Source organism: Colias philodice, chromosome 12 (assembly GCF_061535455.1).
Source record: "Colias philodice isolate Cphi_HAF_F1 chromosome 12, ilColPhil1 Martin Lab GWU primary, whole genome shotgun sequence".
In the NCBI taxonomy this organism is placed as follows: Eukaryota; Metazoa; Arthropoda; class Insecta; order Lepidoptera; family Pieridae; genus Colias; species Colias philodice.
Window position 1 is genome coordinate 6,458,127 of NC_143097.1, and position 25,854 is coordinate 6,483,980.

The window sequence follows — 25,854 nt, forward strand, 5'->3', positions numbered from 1 at the left end:
AATCTTAAGAATTTCCATGATTCATTGATTTCAAGTTAGGAATGTTTGACCACAAGATGGTCCTTTTAAAAACTTAAGGGCATGAATCAGGATACAGGTATGCGTGGAGATACAATCGTCATATTGTTTATCAGATACATACCTTAAGTAGATGTTTAACAGGTAAATAAATTGTTGTTCTGTAAGTGAAGCAAGTTTGTTGTGTTTTTCCAAAAGGGATTAATTGCTGAGCCGGAAAATTTTATAAGTCTAATTATGTAAGTTGTAAACATGGTCATCGTAAAATCAAAGACAGACATAAAGTTCTTTAGGGTTCTAGTAATTAAGAACTTCTAAGGAAAGATTTTATGAGCAGGCAATTAACATTGAGAAAAATATAGTGTAAAATACTTAATTTGCATTTAATGCATCTTTAGGTAATTAAACGCCAGATTATTAAATTATAATAGTGTGAATAATTACGATCGATATTACGTTGATAATACAACATTCTAAGTCTAAAATTTCATATTTCATGACGATTTTTGATTAATTACCAACTCTCGAATCTCAAGAAATATTCGCATAAATGTTTCTTCGATTACGCGTAGAAAGTGTAAGCATTGATCAGTAAAAACACAATATAGCAATGATTGTTTCAAGATTCCTCTCATTCATTGAAAGGAATAGAAAGGTTAAAGCTATAAACGCTGCAAATCATTGCTTTGAAGGACTTTCTTTCAAATGATCAAAGAACTTAGTTATCGATAAAGGCTGTTCCATTGCATTCATTCGTTCAATTATAATGATTAAAAAGTAATAAATTCCTTTGACTGTCTCGCCTGCCTTTCATTAAAATGCACTTTCTTTGAACTTTAAAGTACTTTAATCGAACCGTTCACATGGTACATGGGATGTAGAGAAGATTTAAACAAAATTTCAATGTGTGCGTTTAACGGCCAGGTGGCAAAACTGGTTGCCGGCCCTCCACTTCGCCGTCAGGTGTGTTCGCCAACTGCAATTCCAGATTTCTTACATTCGCTCAACATAATACGAAGACTATAATACCCAGGTCTTATAAAAATAATGAATAACATCTGCTCTGAATGCATTGTTTTGATTAAATATTACCAAGTACGATAAGATCTTCTATTCAAAGCGGTTTTATATACAATGCTGAAATTTATACTCCAAAGATTTCTTCGTATAGCAAAATAAACATGCTATATAACATCTTTTGTTACTCTCTCTCTTGTGCGTCTACTAAAATAAACAATGACGACAAATAAAATAATATTAGAATATGTTGGTATTTTTAGTGATGTTATGATTGTTAGTTAAGTCAAGAATTGTCAGCTTGTCCTTAAAAATAATCTGGAATTCTCGGAGTTGTGTTGATATAATTACAGTGATCTTCCTTGATACTCAACTTTCTCAACTGGTGCGTCATGTCTGCTTTTAATTTTGATAATAAATTTCATTTGAAGCAAGTGCAAGAGCACGAAATTAAAAGAAAAATGTTGTGATGAAGAGATTTTCTAGTTAATTGTTAGTTAATTGAATATCTGTACTATGTCGTGTGCGCTTTTACGTCTATTTTTTAATCTATTTTATAACAATGTTCCTACTAATCTTTCTAGTCTTCTAGAACGATGTTATCATGTTATCAAGAGGGCAAACATAACAATGGCAAGAGATAGACATGAGTTAGATAAGGGCGATCTAATGAAACAAAGATGCGACGTCTGTTGTGTTTATCTAAATTCTCTCTAACTACGTCTTGCATTATGTTATTACGAAAAGTGATCGTGCTGTAATTACTATCACCTTTCTTATCAATTTTATTATATAACAAAAACACGCTTCTTACTCGAGTGTCTCAGTATTGAAATACATTACTATACTGAATGATTATTTGCATTCAATGTGGTTCTTTCTTTTGTTGTCGTTCATCTACTGTGCTGGTAAAAAGTCATTATTATGCTTAGTGCAGCCTTGAAGCTTACTAGATAATTATATGTGAACTCGCTGTATTTATTTTCTTTTTATTATAAACTCACCGTGATGTTATTACAGCTCTTTATGGTCACGGTAGGTCCAATCAATATGCAACCGTGGTGTATACCGCACGGTAAGTGCTCTCAGTTTCTCTCTGCTTGACATCCACTTGGTTATTGATTTGCATGCCTTCCTCTCTTCCTGTGATCACTAAACTTCACGTTAGAGGTTCAATAGCAAAACACAAACCACCGTGATATATGAACGGGACAATCGAGCGTTTCACTTGTCAATAAGTCCCTCAGGTACTTATCTAAGATAATGTATAATATTGTCATAACATCAGTACAAAAATCTTAAATACGTATGTAGGCCGACGAATTTCACTTCAAAGTCGTATTGATTGTGGTCGGATGGAATAAAACAATGGTGAACACAGCCAAAACAATGCAACAACGCGAGGCGCGCACCGCACGTGCCGCCTCGCTCGCGGGCACCTCAGTACTGACGGATCCGCGGTCGGATCGGATCACGCGCGACGGGGACGACTAGACGCGTTCGGAGTGCGTCGGAGCGAGTTGCTAAAGATTGCCATGCGATGCATTCGCACGCCCGATGAATTTGGCCGTCTGAACAGAGCAAGGTGAACCATGGTGGTTTATTTTCAGTGTGACGTCAATGCTCTGTCAAAGCGACAAGCGTTGCTCTTAAACAAGCTCTACTTAAAACTGTAGGCACTTGAAAGGTCGCTAGACTGTTCCTAGCTTTGTAAACATTAACGCTTACAGCAATTTCACATTGGCTAAAGGGTAACCATAATTTGTATGAACTTTAGCTGTAACTAATCGTACTTTAATACCTTCAAATTGGTTTATAATATAATGGATGGCATAAGCACCCAAAAATAGGACAGTCAATTTAATTCATAATTTGTTTATTATAAATTACCTAGATCATAACTTTTTCATTGTTTGGAGATCTATTTTATGTAAACCCATATATTATTATAATAATCACATAAATTCCAGCTAGTGACAATAAATCTACAGCATCGAGGTGATAAATCATAACCATCATAACATAACGAGAACATTTGATTGATAAAGAGTGTAACGTAAACATAAAATGATTGAGTAATGTTTATGCTCTTTATATTTTACGACGATAATAACTACAGAGACACTATTCTTTGTACAGTCAGCATTGTTCGCGCCAAGCTGTCGACTCTTATCACTTATCAGTAATGGCGACATGTTACCAGCGTTATCTCGACACTTCGACAGATTATTAACTGTTTGCTTTTACATTACACATAAACAGGAAAAACGTTATGTACGAAAAATTCATCTAAAATTTTGTATTTATTTGGTGATAAAGTTTAATTGGTTCGTGCCCAATATATAATATAAGAACGTTTGTGTTTCTAATAAGTAATTACAATTTTCAAATAAAAAGTTCCTAACAGATTGATATAAATTGATGACAAGTGGCAACTAATCGTTATACGAGGCATCTGATTGTTTCTTTGCTTCACCAGAAGAAAAAAATACTGCATTATTATTGACTTCAATATGGCCAAGATTGATTGATTTGATTCATCAACGTAGGCGTATTTGATCTGTCGCGGAAGAATTCCAACAAATACCCGCGGCCCCATCATTAAAGCGGCTCGACGGAACACAGTGGGGTTTTAGTCGGTAAGAATCCGACATAACCCACGGCTCCTTCCCCGAGGGCCGTGGGTATCTTTGGAAGATTTCCCCACTATAAAAAAAAAGGCGTATTTGATCTGTCTTTCAGAATGGAACATCTGTAGGCTTAGAAATGCCAGTATTTTTGTTTTAATAATTAATCAGGCTAATAACAGGCAGGCCATAAATCGTTCTAGGTTTTTACAAATCTATGTTAAAGTAGAACGATGCATAATTTGTACCTAAAGCCTTAATAAATAGTCAGTTAGACTAATCTAATCTCATACTTTTCTTCTTATCATCATTTTTAAATTTGAAAGACTCAACAACATCGGTAGGTTCCTACATAAGATTTTTCAGGTGAGAAATATCTTCACAAGATCTAAACGTATTTATACGACATAAAATTTGTCACGAAATTCAAAATAGATCAGGATTAATTGAGGTAGGGAGTGACTCTCATGAAAGTTATTTTCGTAATACAATTGGCGTTTAAACCGATAATAGATGTAGGGGAAAAACTAAACCACTATATCATGAGGTTTCTTTAAGCATTAGGGTGAGGGTAGAACCCCGACTTGTTAGTTGTGACCAATATGTCAAGTATTCATGATTTATATTTACCAAAGGAAATTAGCTGTAAACGTTGCCTAGCAACAAATAGCAAACTTTCGAGAATTAAGTGAAAACTAGAATTTTATCCATACTAATATTATAAATGCGAAAGTAACTCTGTCTGTCTGTCTGTCTGTTACTCAATCACGCCTTAACTACTGAACCAATTTGCATGAAATTTGGTATAGAGATATTTTGATACCCGAGAAAGGACATAGGATAGGTTTTATCCCGGAAATCCTACGGGAACGGGTTTTTCCTTGAAAACGCGGGCGAAGCCGCGGGTGGAAAGCTAGTACTCCATAAATGGCTACTTGCAATATTGCAACTTGCAACGGTAAATATGCATGGAAAATAGAACAACTGAAGTATTTTGATTTTAATGATCTGAATGAAATTTCCTTAATTTATAAAACAATAAAAAAAGAATTAAATAGAATTTTAAGTGGTCATTTGAAGAACGAAGGTACTTAATTTGTGAAAAGGTTTATTTTATAGCGCCAATTTTACCATTTAAATAAAGGTTTACGGGTAGAAAATGCTATGTAGGTTACAGTACCTATTCACAACTTTAGTCATTTAATTATCAAGAACATGGCGTTTATTGCACTCAGGAACGGCTATTTTTTAATCTGGATAAGTAAAAGGAGTAGAAGATACTTTCTGGATAAGTTCGTGCGAGAGGGAGTGCATATATGTACCATTATACATAATATGCGCCCCCTTAGAAGTGTTACTTAGAATACCCCTAGAAGTGTTAAATTTCAAACTACATTGCAATCAATTGATTAGAATCAATAATTATATTCAATGTAGTTATTTTATGTTAAAACTAGCTGTTGCCCGCGACTTCGTCCGCGATTAGGTCGTTTTTCGTCATTCGTCGTTTAAAAAAAATACGTGACACTTTATTTTTGAATGTTCTTAATTATTGTCTCTTATAAAATTTAACTACTTACTTTAAAATTGAACACTCTGATAAGAAAATCTTAAAATCTGAAGAAAACATGAATGAATGTGATTTAAATTCTACATTACTTAGTATCAAAATATAATAATCTAAATTAAATTTAGATTAACAGTTTGAGCACACCATTATAGAATATGTACTCAAGTATTAAATTACGTTAGTTAACATAGTAACTTTACTAAAAACACGATGACTTTCTTTCGCGCTCGATACCACAAACTAAACATGTTTGTGGTAAGTGGCCCGCGTGACGCGTCACTTGACCCCCCGCGAGTTCCCCTCCGTTGCTATGCAAAAATACATTCGTTGCTCTATTTTAGGAAAAATTTGTAATACTGTGGCCTGGGCGTTATAACACGTCCAGGGAGTTCCTGAGTGCCGATATCACCATCTTGAGGAAAAGCTTCTAATGTCGATTTAAAACTGCATACATACGAATTAACCTGTTCTAAAATTGTGAAATGAGTTCAGTTTTAAATTTGAGAAATATTGATTTCTTGTATTCCACTATTCGTTGTAGTCGAATACTATTCGTTGTAGTCGAATACAATATTTAAACAAACTTAGGTTGGCCTACAGGCAAAAGGGATCCTATCAAATGGTAAACTTGACCTTGTATCTTAAAAGTAAGCATGAACGGACCTTCTGATAATTATTGAGCACCAAAGGATCATTTGAAACGCGCTAGGTACTATATGAGCGAATATTGTCTAATAACAGTTTACATTGCACAGTATGTTCCTCTAAAAGTAGTGATTTCAAAGGTTCCGTTGTATCTTCAAATGAAAGCCGACTCCTTACTACACTTTAAAGCATTACAAAAAGAACATACTACGCCTTTACAGAAGATGATCTGTAATCAATTGTGAGGTTATAAGCAAACCCACTTTTATATTTGTCAGACCACACCACCGAATTCGTAGATTGTTTACCTCAAGTCATTAAGACTATGACGAAATCTGTCTGCAGTAAGACGGGCCTCTCGCTATTCGTCCGTTTCCAGAGACCGAATAGTTTCAATTCTTAATCTTTCATTAAACAAACTTATTAATCGTTCTTGTCTCATATAATTGTAATATTCGCGTCCCTACTCTAGTCATTGCTTATACTCATGTTCATCTTCAAGAGATCGAATAATATTATGATGCACCCTATCATTTGACAAACGGTCTTCATATTGAGTAAAGTTTCAGATTCTCGAGATAAAATATGACTGTCGTGATCAGTAGTGAGACGTAATTCCCTCTCAGTGAGGGTTTCGGTCTCACGGGATAGTACAATATGCCGTTTGCGATCAGCTGTGAGACGTCATACCCTCTCAGTGAAGGTTTCGGTCTCACGGGATAGTATGGGGAGACCGGGTTTGGTTGTCTCACGGGTTGGTTGTCACAGCGGTCTTAACACAAAACTGAACTATCGAATAAGTCTGTTGAACAGCGTGGCAAGAGCGATACAGTGACAACGCTGTCCCCACTTCGCGTCAGACCGCCCCGATCTGCCGTGAGGGCCTCACACGTGTTTATTGTTTTCGCACAGATTTTTTATGATATGAGGACCGAATATGCTCCTCATAACATCACTTTTTGTGAACGAAAAGACAGCGCGGTTTAATTTAATGCCAATACCATTAGAAAAAAGGATTATTATTAATTGTGAAAAAATATCATGATTTACACTATTAACACTCTTTTAAGATAAAATATAAGCCTGTGAGTGTGTAAAAATAAATCCAGCTAATTACACATCAAACTTATGTTTATAATTAGGTATACGACATGAAAATATATTAATTACCAAGCAATAATAATACAGATAAGCAGTGGTGGCTCAGTGGTGAGACCTCGGACTTCGAATCGATAAGTCCGGGGTTCGAGACCAGGCGAGCGCGCAGGAAATAAATTGATTTTTCAATTTATCTGCGCATGTTGTAACATCACCACTGCTCGAACGGTGAAGGAAAACTTCGTGAGGAAACCGACATGTCGAAGAATTAAAAAGTTCGATGACATGTGTCATCCGCCAACACGCACTTGGCCAGCGTGGTGGATTATGGCCTGTACCCTCATAGGAGGCCCGTGTTCCAGCAGTGGGAACGTATATGGGCTGATGATGATGAATAATACAGATAAATACTGAACATAAGTAGGTATAATAGATATTAAGTAGTATTAGTTAAAATATACTTTGACTGTTAGTCAAAGTTTATTTTTACTAACAACATGTAAATGAAGAAGAAATAATAATTACCAACGAACTAACCTTTTCTATAATACTTAACACGGCACATTTTTCAAATTATCTTGCTCAACCCTGCTCATAAATTTGAGGGTTTTGTTGGAACTTTAATATGTCAAAACTATGATATATCTAAACTACGATACAACTTGCTTGCGGAAATGCTCATTACAATTGTGAATCTAAAGAATAACTAACAACATACTATTCAATTTTATTGAGCTGAGCTCTTTTGCCTGGAAGAAATCACCGTCGCCTAATAAATATACTGTGTTTTCTTATAAAACCGTTACATAATTTATTTTATCTACTTAAATAATGAAAATGATATTATATTTATAAAATATAAAACATATTATGTAAAATGATTAAAAATAAATAAATGAAGCAACTACGATTCAAAGAAAACATCTTTTTCAGTGTTAAAATGCTCTTAGCAATCCTGGATGATGAACTGTATCATGTACTCTGATCCCAGTACGGTCGGTACCTCGATAGCCATAACGATAAATATTATAATCAGATAACCGCAAAGTCAAAATAAAAACATTACTTGTACAGTTATGAGTGCAAAATTTACGTTTCATTTGGAATAACATTTTTTTCGGTACTAAAACGTAGTCGTTTGATATGTGGTTGGCTGCCCCTCCTCTCCTTCCTGAAAAATATCCTCCAAAATTTCCCGAGATACTTCCAATAATTGAACCATTGGACGTTGGACATTAACTTCAGTCAAAAATTGACGAAGCGGATGATTACTAATTTCCACTTAATCCTCGCTGCTACTATCTTTACCATCAAATCATCAATTTTCAAGTGGTGTTGTAAAAATATCAGCAGAAATAGTCTTCCAAAGGCGATATAATTTTATGAGCATTGAATCTGTAAATAACAAAATCAAAAGTTAACTGTAAATCTATAAAAAAAGCTACTTACAAATAAAATTTTATCAAAAACTACTGTTCCCAATGCACCTCAAAATAATAAAAGAATTCATCATTTTATTATTTCATTCTAAAAGTGTAATATAATACCTACCAACAAAAAACATGAATTGCTATCATTATAAAAAATAAATACCTATAAGTAACTTACTTAACTTACTTTTTGTGGGAACGCATGATGGTGAAAATTCACAAAACACGAAGATTGCATTTGATATTTTTGGTTTTATGGCATTCAATTGCTTTATAAATATCACTACATAGTATAAAAAATCGCTTCGCTTTCTCTGTCCCTATGTCCCTTTGTATGCTTAAATCTTTAAAACTTCGCAACGGATTTTGATGCGGTTTTTTTAATAGATAGACTGATTCAAGAGGAAGGTTTTAGTATAATATAATTTATTAGGTTTTAGACAAAGCGGACGAACCCGCGGGCGGTAAGCTAGTAAATTTATAAAATACGAAGATTTTTAAAATTGTAACTAATGAACGCAATCAATATTAGATTAACTTTAGATAATGGTGTCTAGTTTTACTTAAAATAATAAACATCTACCCTCACTTTAAAAAAATGTAGTATATTTATTATTTACACGAAATATACCTTATAGGGAAGGGAAGATATGGGCTAAAGAGTTAAATAAATAACATAATTATATTTAAATTATTAATTTCCAACTGTGTATTCAGTAGTGTTAACATCTAAATTGATTTGATTTTTACGAAATCTCATAGATGGCGCTGTTACAAAATTAACATTATACAACTTACATTCTTTAAACTATGTTTCTCTTCCCAAGTTACTTAAATGGCATAATTTTTATAGTGTCAATCTAGATATTGTCAAACAACATTTATATATGCGTCATTTGATTATTAATTTCCAATAGTTAACGTGTGTTTGATTTTTATAACATTTCATAGATGGCGCTGTTTCAAATTTGTCTTTATACTGCTAAGATTCATTTAAATGTTTCTCTGCCCAAATTACGTAAATGACATAGTTTTTATTTTGTAAAGCTAGATAATAGCATGGCTTACTCGAAACCAACATTTAAACATCAGTCTTTAGATTTTACGCTGTCGTAGTACACAGAATATGTAAGAAAAATAAAGGCTCACAGCTCCTCCCCCGAAGGTGATATCATGATAATATGTTTAAACTATCCTCACCCGACCTCTAAGGAATATTCATGCAAAATTTGAAGTAAATCTATGCAGTACTTTTCGAGATTAGCTCGGTCAAACATACAGACAAACAGACAAACAGACAAACAGACAAACAGACAAACAGACAAAAATTCTAAAAACTATATTTTTGGCTTCTATATCGATTATAGATCATGGATTATGTATTCTTTAAAAAAAATATTCAATGTACAGTTTTGACTTTCCTACGATTTTATTATATGTATAGATATATCATACAACTACTTTTCATTTCAAATAAAAATTATTAAATATGAACCTAGTAATTATGATTGATTTTATCTATTTATGCTCAGAGCAGGGTATCTATAGGTTTTGGAAATGTAATCTTTATACTAAATGACTTTATGAGGTCTTAGAATAAATCCTTTTAAATCGTTTCAGCAACGGTAAATGGTGAATGAGCTTAACCTAATTAAATGTAGGCTAATGCGCACTTGAAGGTTTAAATTTTGCTTTAACAGTAAATTGTTTACATTTGTAATTTTGTAGTGATTGACAGAATCCCCTTTATGATGTATCGCCTATATTGAACAAAGAAAAGAATATAAAAATGGACGTGTGTGCCGAGCACACGTGTTAGAAGTGAAACTTCTTTGACAAGATTCAGAGATACCAAAATCTTACTTTTTGACTGACTGGAATAATCCATGACGTGACGGTATTGCCATGACGCGACCTTGAAAGTTTACTCTCAACGCACCTAAATTAGTTACACTTCAAAACAAAACATGGTCGGAATTAAAACGAACTATACAAAAATGCATTTAACCATAATTTTAAGCGACGAAATAGCTTCTAATGGTACAGTGGTATTTATAAAATTAGTTAGTTCTCAGTAATGTCGAAAAAAGGCTCTTCGTGTGAGGTCCCATTTTTGGTAATTAAGGTCTACAAATCACTAGTATCCGAGCGATTGAACATTAACAAATTAGAGTGACCTCCGTTGTTCTTACTTCCTCAATACTTTTTATTTCCAAATATGTTTTACCTAATTTTGACAGTTTAATTTGAACAGAACTCTGAAAAATTAGTAAAATATTAAATGTTGCATAAATCACATGGATTTCATTTCATTAATGTACCTAATTTCTGTAATATTATGTAGGTACTTTTATATTTTGTCGGTTATACTAATATCGGCCGTAAAGTGTTCGAGTTGCTTTAAAAAGAGATGAACGATATCTTCAGAAAATGAAAATGTTATTTTATAGTTTTATGATTCCCTAGCTATGTATTGACTGTTACAGTCAGACTGTATAATATATTACCTATGTAGGATTAACAAATCCAATTATGAACTCGACATAATCATTACATAATTTACACTAATTGTTTACAGCCATTGATGAAGTGATTTAATTAAATATTTTATTCTAGGAATTCATTCAAACTGTATTTAGATTCATTCATTTAAAAGTTACAATGATTACTTTACTACAGACTGACATTTTAAGTGTAGACTGAAATGGGAACAGTGGCAGTTTAGTTAAAGACTAAAGTGTTAACAAAAAACTGATATCCCTGAGAAAAAAATAAACCCTTAGATATATTCATATTATATTTCCATTGTATCGAAAAGTTGATATGATAATTATTATTAATCTCATCTTAGATCGGGATGAAATTTTGTAGAAGCCAATTTAATCAATAGGAGATATTTTAGACGAAACTAATTATGTATGATCCCAATTGTACGAAGACAATGACGCACTTAGGTTAATATAAATAATGTATCCCTGTTCCCTCCACTATAAACGGATGAGATAAGGTAAAATATATTATGAATGTACGCAGACCCTTTGTTGTCAAAACCGTGACTATAGCAACGCAAAGGCTCTCTTATAATATGATACTCTTCCCCTTTTAATTATTCTGAATACGGTGTTTTGTTGTGGTTTTTCATTGAATGAAGTAAAAATGTAAAACACTTCACGCGTCACACTTTAAATGCGAGAAAAGGGACAAATGAACATGTTTAGAGTTTAACATTGAGGTAACGTTGTTTGAGTGCTTCTATGTAGATTCAGGTATAAATAAATATACTGCAGTACCTATAGAAATTTACCCTGATATAGAACGAAATACGGTCATTAACCTTTGGTAAAAGGAAGCATGATGCCGAAACACGGCCAGGAGTCGACTTAAAAAGGACAAATTGCAAGTACAGAAGTACTCCTATCTAATACTATATGTTGTGTATGTGGAATGCTCTGTATGGCTTTTCTTCAATGCAACCGACTCAATGTTGAATGTAAATTGTTTTTTACGGTACAAGTGTTAGTGGTTTATGTTAAACGCGGTCTTTGTTAAACGCTAGCTTGATACTTAGATCCTTAATGATCTAAGGTTACTTAATGATCTAAGGCTCGATAGGATCATTTTTAAGTGATAAGGCTGTCAATTATCATGACAAAAACTGACAATGTAAATTGTAAATAGGTAAAGTGTAAGTACTTAAGTACGGTGATTACAATAAGAATGTTGTATACAGGGTGTAATCGTTAAGTGTGCACAGGCGATTTTTCCGTATGTATTACAGATAACAAAAAACATTAAACTGATATCGAAAGTACTTAACCTAATGAGTAAAATGCTCGGAAAATCCCCGGAAAATATCCGGAAAATGCGTGAAAATGTCCGGAAAAAGCGTGGAAAATGCCACTTCAAATTTGCGAAGTAATTAAAGCAGAAAACCAAAAAAGAAAAAGAAAGCTAAAATCTTTCATATTAAATGTACCTATACGGGATATTCATATTTCATACTTAATGTATGGGAGGGTTTAAAGATAATTTTTTTGATATTTCTCGATTTATTTTTAAAAATTTATTACGGCCATTTTACTCATTAGGTTAAGTACTTTCGATATCAGTTTAAAGTTTTTTGTTATCTGTAATACTTACGGAAAAATCGCCTGTGCACACTTAACGATTACACCCTGTATAGCCCATAAATGAAAGGTTGTTCAGCGCTGAATTTTATTCAGAAATCTCTACAAAACTTGCTCTATTTCAACACATGAATGAGGTGCTTTATGCCGTTCATTGAAAGCTATTTTTGCTCTTTTATGTTTTCTATACACATTAAAGTTATTAACGAATCAAAACCAAAATCAGGCTCAAATAGAATAACATAATATTTGATTTGAATTATAGTATTAAAGTAAAAAAGGACTTAACATTAATTTTAAGCATTGACATGAGTATTTACGTGATTTATATTTCCTGTAATTACTGCAAACATATTATAATAAGTAGGTACTTGTATTCATTGAATTAATTGTTTAAAACACTAGTAAATTCCCTTCGTTGTTTATTATGTAGGATACTACTTACATGAGATTTATTATCTAACGTTGCGTAGCTATTTTTAGACCCAGACGTTCTGTGGGTGGTCCTTGGATCATTTTGCGGCTGACCCTCTTTATTGTTTAGTTTAAATAACGTTGAGGCTTAAGTCATTCATGTAGGTCATTGAAAATTATTTATGAATTGATAAATACGTTATTTATAAATAAATAAATATGGATTTACTTTATGTGAGATTTTAAATTAAATATTACCTATACTCTATAGTCTATAGTATTCAAATTGAGTGATAGAGCCCTTCATCCAGTTCTGCAAGTGTGAAATATTGGGGTGCATTCATCATTACCTCACCACCTAGACATACCTAGCTTTTGTACCTACTAGGGAAATTATTTTCAAAATCGGTTCAGTAGTTCCCGAGATTACTTCCTTTCAATTACACACGCAAGATTGTATGGACAACAACGTAATTATATGTATTTACAACTATATCGAATCTTAGCTAATCTAAGCTGGAGTGCCTCCATGTACCTGTAAGAAAAAGAAAAACCTTTTCTTCAGTAATTACTAGATTCTCCTCATTTTGTCTGAACTTAATTTCGTTTCTCAGGTAACTGGGTCAAGCTCTGCGACGATAATAAAACCTTAACGACGTATTATTTCGTTTAGACGGATCGATTGCGAGTTGCGAGCTTTTTCTGCGAAACTGATAAATATAAATATGAAGAACTCTACAAATCTACAAATTATTGAAATAATTTTGAAACCGGTCCTATTGGACCTAAGATCAGCGCGTTCAAACAAACACACAAATCTTCAGCTTTTAATTAAAATTATAGTATATATAATATGTAAAGTATGATGTATATAGTATACTAGTTTTCCGCCCGCGGCTTCGCCCGCGTTTTCAAAGAAAAACCCGTTCCCGTAGGATTTCCGGGATAAAACCTATCCTATGTCCTTTCTCGGGTATCAAAATATCTCTATACCAAATTTTATGCAAATTGGTTCAGTAGTTAAGGCGTGATTGAGTAACAGACAGAGACAAAGTAACTCTGTCTGAGTTACTTTCGCATTTATAATATTAGTATGGATTGGTCTGCTCCTTCATACTTATAATCTGGATACCACGGGATAACCATAGATTACACACTTGGGTAACTATGGTCAGAATCTAGAAGTAAACAAATTACGGCATATTTATTTAATATTTATTTACAAATGCAAACTACATTACGTAACCTACCTTTGAGTCTTAAGGAAACTCGAGAAAAACTATTTTGCCTTATAAAGTACAAATGTATGAACATCCTTTTATGTTAATAAGTAAAATAGATAATATTGAATAATAAGTTTATAATGCAAAATCTTAATTATCATATATGTATAATTTTATATTTGTATAAACTTGAATAATCTTCTATTGTGGTCTCCCACGTAGTGTAGGACGCCCTGAAGCAAGGTGGAGCGACGACACGCAGGATTGCTGGTACAGAATGGCGGCGAAAGGCTGAAGACCGAGCCAAATGGCGTGCCTTAGGAGAGGCCTATGTCCAACAGTGGACGGAGAAAGGATGAAGAGAGAGAAAGAGAGAGAGTGGTCTCCCAGAAAATTATTTGTTTTAAATTTCTTAATAATCTAAATATCGCCTGTTACTTTGCCTAAATGGATGTATTCCACCTTATTTTCCATTTTATAATAGAGTGATTTTTTAACTCTCTTTTTTATACAAACAAATCGTATTACATGTGTGAATTTATAATACTTAAATGTAGAATAGACAGATACCTGTAGGTATCTATATGTTGAAAAGGCATACCAATTATGATATACCATATGATAATTAATATACTCAACCAGCTGAGTTTTATCCCACATAATATAAACTATAAAATAAAAAGCTGTGCCGCTTATAGTTAATCAAGAGAATTTAAGAGCCAGTTTGAAACTTGGCGTATGGGAGTGTAATAAGAACTTGTTTAATATTATCGTCAGACTTAACTTACTATGTAAGGAAAATATAAGATTTTAATGTGTGGAATATTCTACCTGCGTCTCATCAATACTGTTTAATCGGGAATATCCAAGAATTTCTTTTAGCAAGCTTCAGACACGCTTTGATGTGGTTTTTTGCTCTCCGATTTTCAGTTCATTGAACTTAATGCCCATCGAAGTAGAAAGGTAAAAGGTTAAATGTTTAAAAGCAATTTCAATTTACTAAATAGCTGGGAATATGCTCAAAATATGAAAAACTAAGAGCAACATAGAGCCAAACGTATTTTTAAAATCAAAGACTTTGAAGAAAAACAGTCAGGGTACTATCACGGATAATATAATACACTAGGTAATATCATTGACAAAAGAATGTGTATGTAACACATTCAATTTTTAAAATCGTTGTTTGTAACTACATTTAAAATTCAATTCTGCATTTATAAAAACAAACTCCGTAAAGAGAAACGTTTGTATCAATCAATAATATAAAAAAAAAAACCAACAACTAAGAAATTGTAAAATGTAGATCGAAGTTGTAAATCACTACCTCAATGGCGGGGCTATAAATAAAAACCGGGTCAATTGATCTCACTGCATCAATCCGACATTATCATTTGAAGAATTTCAATAAATAAAAATAATTTTATTTATGAACTCTTGTATAATTCATTGATTTTGTCTTCAACTTTGGTGCATTGACTTCTTTAGTGCAGCGTTTAATTTGTTTTATGTATTATTAGCGGTCCGCCCCGGCTTCGCCCGTGATAAATATTTCGCAATAAAAGGTAGCCTATGTTCTTTCTCAGGGTCTAAAGATTATCTGTGCTAAATTTCATCAAAATCGGTCCAGTAGTTTATGCGTGAAAACCATACATACATAATTACAAACCTTTCCTCTTTATAATATATATAAATATGAGTATAGATGAATCAATTTACTCTGTATGTTGATAATAAGTCTCTTTGTCAAGAAACTGCGTAAGTATATGGTTTATCGAAACTTAAGAATGTTGAGGGTACTTTTCCTATTATATGTATAGTTTTAAAGTGGTTTTTTATCAAATCAGACTCTACCATAAAGATGTATAAAAAATGGAATTTGGTGAATATAGATGGATGAATGTAGGTAATCATACTACAAAATAAACAAAGTGGGCAGTGTTTATTAGCTTCCTCTATCCTGAAAGTTACACATTTTTTTGTTAGTATGAGCTAATTTACGGGAAGGATAAAGACCGTCGGAATCAGGTAAAACATCGTGTTAACAGTTTTTTTCACAATTTGATGGTAATTAAACCAATTATTTTGATTATCGTCTGCCGGCTTTAATCTTACGGAAGTAATCGCATTTTAATTGCGTATACGTATGTTTTTACATGCGTTTAAATGTGCATTTTTGAAATTGAAGTTACATTTTTAGTACAATTTTTTTTAATAGTAAGTAATCATGAAATAGCAGATTAATAAAAAATTATTTCCTTGAATATAAACAATGAACTTAGCAAAAACTTGTTGCCTTAAAATGTTAACAATTGACTTTTTGCGCGAATACTGAATTTGACAGCTGCTCAATCCAGAGCATCAATTAATTACGGATCAGCGCTTGCGCATGTGTCACAACTTATAATTAACATGTGGCCACGCGTCGCACTCCAGACATGTTTATAAAAAATCCATTACCATCTGGCCAGTATTATGATTCTTCATTAAACGTCGAAACAAAGCTTTTTATCTTTTAATGTCTTTCATCAAAGCTTAATGTATTATACCTATATTGAGTTAATGTTATACATATTAGTTTACGTATAGGTAGTTACGTTAGCTACTACCTATGTATTAATTATTCTGTGGTAGGTTTACCTAGCATTCACATGACGGAGTTTTTAAACAGCATAAAGTACAGAATTATATTTCATAATTTTTAAGAAAATATAAATAAAATTTAGTTTATAGAAATTAATAATACTCATATAATATGTAAAAGATTGTGTGTATTGATCTTGGTGTCCAGAAAGTAAGATCCGTCTATGAAAAATTTGCGCTGAAGAAGCGTTGTGACGAAGTATAAAATTCTGTCCTTTACAGGATTTGACATACATGAAATTTGTGAGTTTTCTATAAATAAAAGTCTTCCCTGAAATACTTGAATACACTCGTAATGAAAAGGGAGTTTTTCTAAGAAATGTAATCATTACCTTCCTTTTCATTTTGCAGAAGTCGGTTATTTTTCTTCGAATTAGATGTTTGACCGGTTTTAAATGACATTTCTAGTTGATACAATAATAAAATACAGGTCCCTATACAGAATTAGATAATTTTCCTATTACATATTATTCAATTATGTATAACGAAAATACTATAACATAATATTCATTAGTGTATGCTTCCTGTGTTTAATTACCGTATAAACTACCAATTGGCCACTTCGCTATAAATGTGAGCGGATCATGATTTTTTTATTAATCTAGCTCATTTTATTTATATTAGATATATCTACGTTAACAGGGATTATGTAGATATTGGTCGTTAATTTACAAAATTATGTAGTTTTAAAGATAAAATAATTTGGAAAATCCAAAAGTGCACGCCTCATAATTTTTTTTAATAATTATTTATTAATTATTATTTTTGTTTATTTAATAACAATTAAACCACATCGAATCAGACCCTGAAAAATGAAAGGGTTCTATTCCTGAGCATACTCAAGCGTAAGAGAAAAAAAAAGACTCGATTAGTAAAGTATTTCGGTCGCTATCGTGTTAACAAGAAAAAGGATCCGCACATACAGACACACGGACGTCCAAGACAGAACTTTTTTAAACTGTTTTTTAACTAGTTTAAATAACAAAAATGACATCAAAAATACCATGAATGTTAAAAATAGTGTTTTTTCTTAATATGTGTGTGTATGTATTATCTTACAAGTGCAATGTATGATACATAAAGACATTTTAAGTTTGAAAAATCAGATGTTTTGCGCGAAGTGACAGTAGTACCCACCTCAACGCTTCGCTTATGAGGCGTGCAAAAGTATTTAATAAAAGGACGCTCTAAACATCATACACATATTATGTATAAGTTTTCCTTATTTTTGGCTCTGAAAGTCGTTCAATAAATACATATTGATTTACATATGATTTGAATGTGCGTCATCTGTTGCTTAGCCACCTCTCAGTTACCATAAACAATACAAAATCAATACAATATCACTAATAAGTATCATCTTATCATCATCATCAATACATATAATAAAATTCTAGAAAAGTGGTGTCTGTACAATGAAAATATGTAAAAAAAAATTAGCAGGGGTTATTACTAAATCGATCACAAACCCAAAACTGTTGTTAAAAAAATTTTTGTCTGTTTGTCTGTTTGTCTGTTTGTCTGTTTGTCTGTTTGTCTGTTTGTCTGTATGTTTGAACACGCTAATCTCAGAAACGGCTTATCCGATTTAGATGCGGTTTTCACTAATATATTGTGGTAAGCTTCATTTAACATTTAGTGTTTATTTCATGTCAATCGGTTCATCAATAAAAAAGTTATGACCATTTAAGTAATCACAGCGAACATTTGCTAAGGCATTCTAATACATGAATTACTTTATTACGTAAATTATACGCTAAAGTTATTCCTTGACATGTCCAGATGATCATATCGAAAGTCCCCAAGCGTGGGGGGGGGGTGGTTATGCTGAGGGGGTAGTAGGGGGGGTCAAAGGACCTTTATTTAGATTTTTGCTCATAAGTCTAAAACCTGCACAAATATGTAGCATTATGGTTACTTCTAGGTAAATTTTCTATATAAAAGGTCTTTGAAATTATGTCGTAGGTATTATTTTTAACCCCCGACGCAAAAAGAGGGGTGTTATGTCCGCTATGTGTGTATTGCGTGTCTGTCTGTGCCACCGTAGCTCGCTAACGGGTAATACCAATTAGATGCGTTTTTTTGTTACATTAGTTGTTTATTATATTATATAGGGGTAAGTGGGAATGAAAAAAACGAATGTTAGTTGTTAATGTAGGTTGTTAATGTAGGTTATACCCAAGTGATATATCAAATGAAAATAGACGACATGTCAGAAACAATTAGTAAAATTTTATCAAAATCGGTTCATCCATTTATTTGTTAAAGGGGTAAAAGTGGGAATAAATAAATGAATTTTATCAAATATACTCAAGTGACGTATCTAATGAAAGACATGACGTGTAAAGTACAATAAGACATATTTTATCAAAATTGGTTCATCCATTTATTGGATATAGGTATAAAAGTGGGAATAAAAGTTGTCAAATAATATACCCAAGTGGCATATCAAATGAAAGGGCATGACCTGACGTGAGAAGTATGATGAGGCATATTTAATCAAAATCGGTTCATCCATTTATTGATTTATAGCGGTAAAAGTGGGAATGAATAATCGAATGTGGTCAAATAATATAATCAAGCGGCATATCAAATGACGTGTGAATTACAATTAGTCATGTTTTATCAAAATTGGTTAATCTGTTTATTACATATAGGGTACCTTAGGGGTGATAGTGGGGATAAATAATCCAAATGGAGTACCAAACGAAAGGATATGACATGTACATAATATTATATAGGTATGATTAGACAATAGACATGGTTTAGATCAAAATCGGTTCAGCCATTTACTAGGGGTGAAAGGGAAAAGTTGAACGTCTGTGAAAGTAGAAGGAATATGGGAGCGGGAGAATAACCACATCCTGGAAATTTTGAACTCTTCTGTACCTAAGTTTTATACCTAGCTCAGTTTAGTAATAAATTTTACTAACAGTTCTTTTGTGTTATTATTTATTTTATTTCTTAACTTTATAATAATGTGTAAGTACTTATAATTTAGTTGTATATGATAGTACGTGTTTCAAGACGTGTTTACTCAATAATTGTGTGTTAAGTAGTAACTACTATGCAGTCACTATTCCACGCGGACGAAGTCGCGGGCACAGCTAGTATATATTATATTCATTAGTCAAGATAAAAAATTCAATGTCACAATTTTAAATAATCCGATACATTATAAAAAATTTTATTATTTCGAACAACGAACAACGAACAACGAACAACGAACAACGAACAACGAACAACGAACACGAACCCGAACACGAAAACGAACAACGAACAACGAACAACGAACAACGACCAACGAACAACGAACAACGAACAACGAACAACGAACAACGAACAGCGAACAACGAACAACGAACAACGAACAACGAACAACGAACAACGAACAACGAACAACGAACAACGAACAACGAACACGAACCCGAACACGAACACGAACACGAACAACGAACAACGAACAACGAACAACGAACAACGAACAACGAACAACGAACAACGAACAACGAACAACGAACAACGAACAAAGTCGTTCAATAAATACATATTGATTTACATATGATTTGAATGTGCGTCATCTGTTGCTTAGCCACCTCTCAGTTACCATAAACAATACAAAACCTATACAATATCACTAATAAGTATCATCTTATATATATTATATTCATTAGTCAAGATAAAAAATTCAATGTCACAAATTTAAATAATCCGATACATTATAAAAAAATTTATTATTTCGAACAACGAACAACGAACAATGAACAACGAACAACGAACAACGAACAACGAACAACGAACAACGAACAACGAACACGAACCCGAACACGAAAACGAACAACGAACAACGAACAACGAACAACGAACAACGACCAACGAACATCGAACATCGAACATCGAACATCGAACATCGAACATCGAACATCGAACATCGAACATCGAACATCGAACATCGTACATCGTACATCGAACAACGAACAACGAACATCGAACATCGAACAACGAACAACGAACAACGAACAACGAACAACGAACAACGAACATCGAACATCGAACATCGAACATCGAACATCGAACATCGAACATCGAACATCGAACATCGAACATCGAACATCGAACATCGAACAACGAACAACGAACAACGAACAACGAACAACGAACATCGAACAACGAACAACGAACAACGAACAACGAACAACGAACAACGAACAACGAACAACGAACATCGAACAACGAACAACGAACAACGAACAACGAACAACGAACAACGAACAACGAACAACGAACAACGAACATCGAACAACGAACAACGAACATCGAACATCGAACATCGAACATCGAACATCGAACATCGAACAACGAACAACGAACTACGAACAACGAACAACGAACAACGAACAACGAACGTCGAACGTCGAACGTCGAACGTCGAACGTCGAACGTCGAACGTCGAACGTCGAACGTCGAACGTCGAACGTCGAACGTCGAACGTCGAACGTCGAACGTCGAACGTCGAACGTCGAACGTCGAACGTCGAACGTCGAACGTCGAACGTCGAACGTCGAACGTCGAACGTCGAACGTCGAACGTCGAACGTCGAACGTCGAACGTCGAACGTCGAACGTCGAACGTCGAACGTCGAACGTCGAACGTCGAACGTCGAACGTCGAACGTCGAACGTCGAACGTCGAACGTCGAACGTCGAACGTCGAACGTCGAACGTCGAACGTCGAACGTCGAACGTCGAACGTCGAACGTCGAACGTCGAACGTCGAACGTCGAACGTCGAACGTCGAACGTCGAACGTCGAACGTCGAACGTCGAACGTCGAACGTCGAACGTCGAACGTCGAACGTCGAACGTCGAACGTCGAACGTCGAACGTCGAACGTCGAACGTCGAACGTCGAACGTCGAACGTCGAACGTCGAACGTCGAACGTCGAACGTCGAACGTCGAACGTCGAACGTCGAACGTCGAACGTCGAACGTCGAACGTCGAACGTCGAACGTCGAACGTCGAACGTCGAACGTCGAACGTCGAACGTCGAACGTCGAACGTCGAACGTCGAACGTCGAACGTCGAACGTCGAACGTCGAACGTCGAACGTCGAACGTCGAACGTCGAACGTCGAACGTCGAACGTCGAACGTCGAACGTCGAACGTCGAACGTCGAACGTCGAACGTCGAACGTCGAACGTCGAACGTCGAACGTCGAACGTCGAACGTCGAACGTCGAACGTCGAACGTCGAACGTCGAACGTCGAACGTCGAACGTCGAACGTCGAACGTCGAACGTCGAACGTCGAACGTCGAACGTCGAACGTCGAACGTCGAACGTCGAACGTCGAACGTCGAACGTCGAACGTCGAACGTCGAACGTCGAACGTCGAACGTCGAACGTCGAACGTCGAACGTCGAACGTCGAACGTCGAACGTCGAACGTCGAACGTCGAACGTCGAACGTCGAACGTCGAACGTCGAACGTCGAACGTCGAACGTCGAACGTCGAACGTCGAACGTCGAACGTCGAACGTCGAACGTCGAACGTCGAACGTCGAACGTCGAACGTCGAACGTCGAACGTCGAACGTCGAACGTCGAACGTCGAACGTCGAACGTCGAACGTCGAACGTCGAACGTCGAACGTCGAACGTCGAACGTCGAACGTCGAACGTCGAACGTCGAACGTCGAACGTCGAACGTCGAACGTCGAACGTCGAACGTCGAACGTCGAACGTCGAACGTCGAACGTCGAACGTCGAACGTCGAACGTCGAACGTCGAACGTCGAACGTCGAACGTCGAACGTCGAACGTCGAACGTCGAACGTCGAACGTCGAACGTCGAACGTCGAACGTCGAACGTCGAATAACGAACAACGAACAACGCACAACGAACAACGAACAACGAACAACGAACAACGAACAACGAACAACGAACAACGAACAACGAACATCGAACATCGAACATCGAACATCGAACGACGAACGACGAACGTCGAACGTCGAACGTCGAACGTCGAACGTCGAACGTCGAACGTCGAACGTCGAACGTCGAACGTCGAACTTCGAACGTCGAACGTCGAACGTCGAACGTCGAACGTCGAACGTCGAACGTCGAACGTAGAACATCGAACAACGAACAACGAACAACGAACAACGAACAACGAACAACGAACAACGAACAACGAACAACGAACAACGAACAACGAACAACGAACAACGAACAACGATCAACGAACAACGAACACGAACATCCAACATAGAACATCGAACATTGAACATCGAACAACGAACAACGAACTACGAACAACGAACAACGAACAACGAACAACGAACAACGAACAACGAACAAAGAACAAAGAACAACGAACAACGAACAACGAACAACGTTATATACATATCAGATTAAATATATTTATTGGAGAATTATGTTTCAAGAAACATCGTAATTATTTTCGCAGACTAAACTATTTTGTTACATCTTTAGAATGCTAAGAAAACTGTCAGTATTCAGAACAAAAAAGTGTCTGTACTTCTAAAATTCGACAGCTTTATGATTAAGTTATTGTTCGATTGAATGAATTATTCAGACAGGCTAAATCAATTTTGCAGAACAGTCTAAGTTTCACCATAAAAGCTAATATTAGAGCAAATTTCATCGGGTCGGTTCGTGAGAGATACCTATTATTAGAAAAAGTTATTGCTAGCAAGTGTAACTAATACCCAACATTAAGTTATTGTTTTATAGTCTAAAGAGGAACAAATAAAATATTGCTTCAAGATTCACAAGTAAGAAAATTTTAATAACCCAATCTTTGTTCAACTACTAAGTCAAAAAGGTCATTGTATAAAAACAATCACAAATAAATACATATACTATATAAAACATTCAGCTCCAATGCCAGCATCTTGTGAATTTTATATCCAGAGAAACTCGTAAGGTTAAAAATATACAGCCAGTTAGAGTTAGTGCTATAAAGCAGACGGTTTTGTCTTTTTGCATTACTTAACATTAGTATGGAGTCTAGACGTGGGGTGAAGGTCCTGATTAAACAAGGGCACTTACAACTATTATAGGATTATTTCGAATTGAAAGTAGTCTTGGGGAAAAAAGGATCTAAAAGCTATCGTAGTAAGTTTCATTTTCTAATCGACTGATCTACAAACCTATATTGGTTATACAGGTTTTGCGTGTGGATAAAAAACCGCAAACTTTCTGCAATAGTGATAACACATGGTTAACACCAAGAAAAACCGCTAGACATGACTATCCTAACTAATATTATAAATGCGAAAGTAACTCTGTCGCACTGTCTAATACTAACTAGATATTATTTTTTATTATTTTCGTCAATTTTATAACAAGTTAGAAATCTTGATAGAGCTTCTATACAAAAAAACAAAAAAGACTTAATACTAACACCAAATCGGTGTACAAATTAATCTTCTGTTTGAGTAACGTGACCTAAAAGTATTACATAAGTAAAAATCGTTTCTTATTACTGCGAAGGTACTTATCGTAACACTGACCATTCTATGGTGGGAATGGGAACACCTTAGCATAAATGTCTTATGAAATAATAATTAGGAAGGAGGTCAAGGGTAGCTATTTTTATGTAAACAGCAGTTTGTTACGTTTTTAATTTTTATACAGGCACATGAGGTAAATCTCAATTTCATTCTGTTTATTTGGAACGGTCAGAACGATCGCGATGGGCTTAAATTATACTTTGTTTATAGAGTTGGAATTGGAATTTTATCTTATTTTCGTAAGTAAAGATTACATACTTCGTATCGATAAGACTTAGTGACGTGTTACGGATAAATATTTTTATTTTATGTTAATATAAGTATTATGTATTATCTGGGTATGATTTTGTACATACTGAAATCAGTCGGATATTTTTTTGTCGTCTGTCTGTCTTTTGTCTGGATTTAACACAAATTGGCTGCGGGAGGGTTTTGACGAAACTTTCTTGTTATATACCTACTGATAGCTAAAAGGTAGTAGCTATTAGATAGGCAGTCTACGGAAAAACAGGCTATTATTTGTTTTGAAAAATACCATTTGAATTTGAATCAACGCGGGCACAGCTGTTAATGAAAAATATAATTTAGTAGATGAGTAGCTTTGGAATAAAATATCGCAGACGTCTAGATATTGTCTTCATAAATTTAATGGCTCAATTAACTCCCACCAAAGACGTCGCAGGAATCGACTAGACGCCAGATAAACAAGTAAGTAGTTATTTACAAAAATAAACCGACTTCAACGATCTTTGAAAGAGTCGTCACGCGAAGAAGACGTGGGAGCTTTTGCGATGCTGCTTTCTTTGTGAATTTTATATATTTAGCTATGACTACGTTTTCCTGACTTTGCGCTTTGCTGTTTTTACGCTTTGCTTAGACAAAAAAATAAACACAAATATTATGTAGGTACTATGAAATTTTACACACGTGTTTAGATGTTCTTATCTTCTTATATATAAAAATGAATCGCAAAATGTGTTGGTAAGCGCATAACTCGAGAACGGCTGAACCGATTTCGATAATACTTTTTTTATTATATTCCTTGAAGTACGAGGATGGTTCTTATGTAGAGAAAACGTAAACATGTACCACGGGCGAAGCCGGGGCGGACCGCTAGTAAGATAAAAAAAGTTAAAAACCATAAAACATTCACATCGTTTACCTCATTTTTTGAAGTCGGTCAATAAAATGTACATAATTTTTATCGCGTTTAGGTACTTCAGCAGGACATCGACAGCGACATCTATATTTTTAATAAATATTCGTCTCGGGATTTGTCTAGACCAAAGACTACAGAGAAGGTATAGAGTATAGACAATAGCGGGTTTTATGATTGAATATGAAGATGGCTCTGTTATTGATTTATGATTATCAATTAAATTCAAATATTTGATAATTAGGAGGAATCTTTAAAGGAAATAAATGCTTCATACATTATTTATAAAAAGTAATTTATTTATCGTATTTATTTTTTATTGCAAAATTAATTTTAGCGCCATCTATTAAATACTATT

At 34.5% G+C, this 25,854-nt stretch overlaps 1 protein-coding gene and 1 long non-coding RNA gene across 3 annotated transcripts in view; both read right to left on the minus strand.

Annotated features, from left to right (window-relative positions):
• Arl4 (ADP ribosylation factor-like 4) overlaps nucleotides 1-2,513 on the minus strand; it is a 47,130-nt gene extending 44,617 nt beyond the window's left edge. Inside the window, exon 1 of one of the 2 annotated variants that reach the window (XM_089701653.1) lies at nucleotides 2,040-2,513. The gene's annotated coding sequence lies outside the window, so the exon portion shown is untranslated. The remainder of the gene's footprint in view (nucleotides 1-2,039) is intronic. The other variant, XM_089701652.1, reaches the window with a different exon arrangement.
• LOC149484105 (uncharacterized) overlaps nucleotides 1-25,854 on the minus strand; it is a 219,251-nt gene that overhangs the window by 82,361 nt on the left and 111,036 nt on the right. The gene's annotated exons all lie outside the window — the stretch shown is intronic.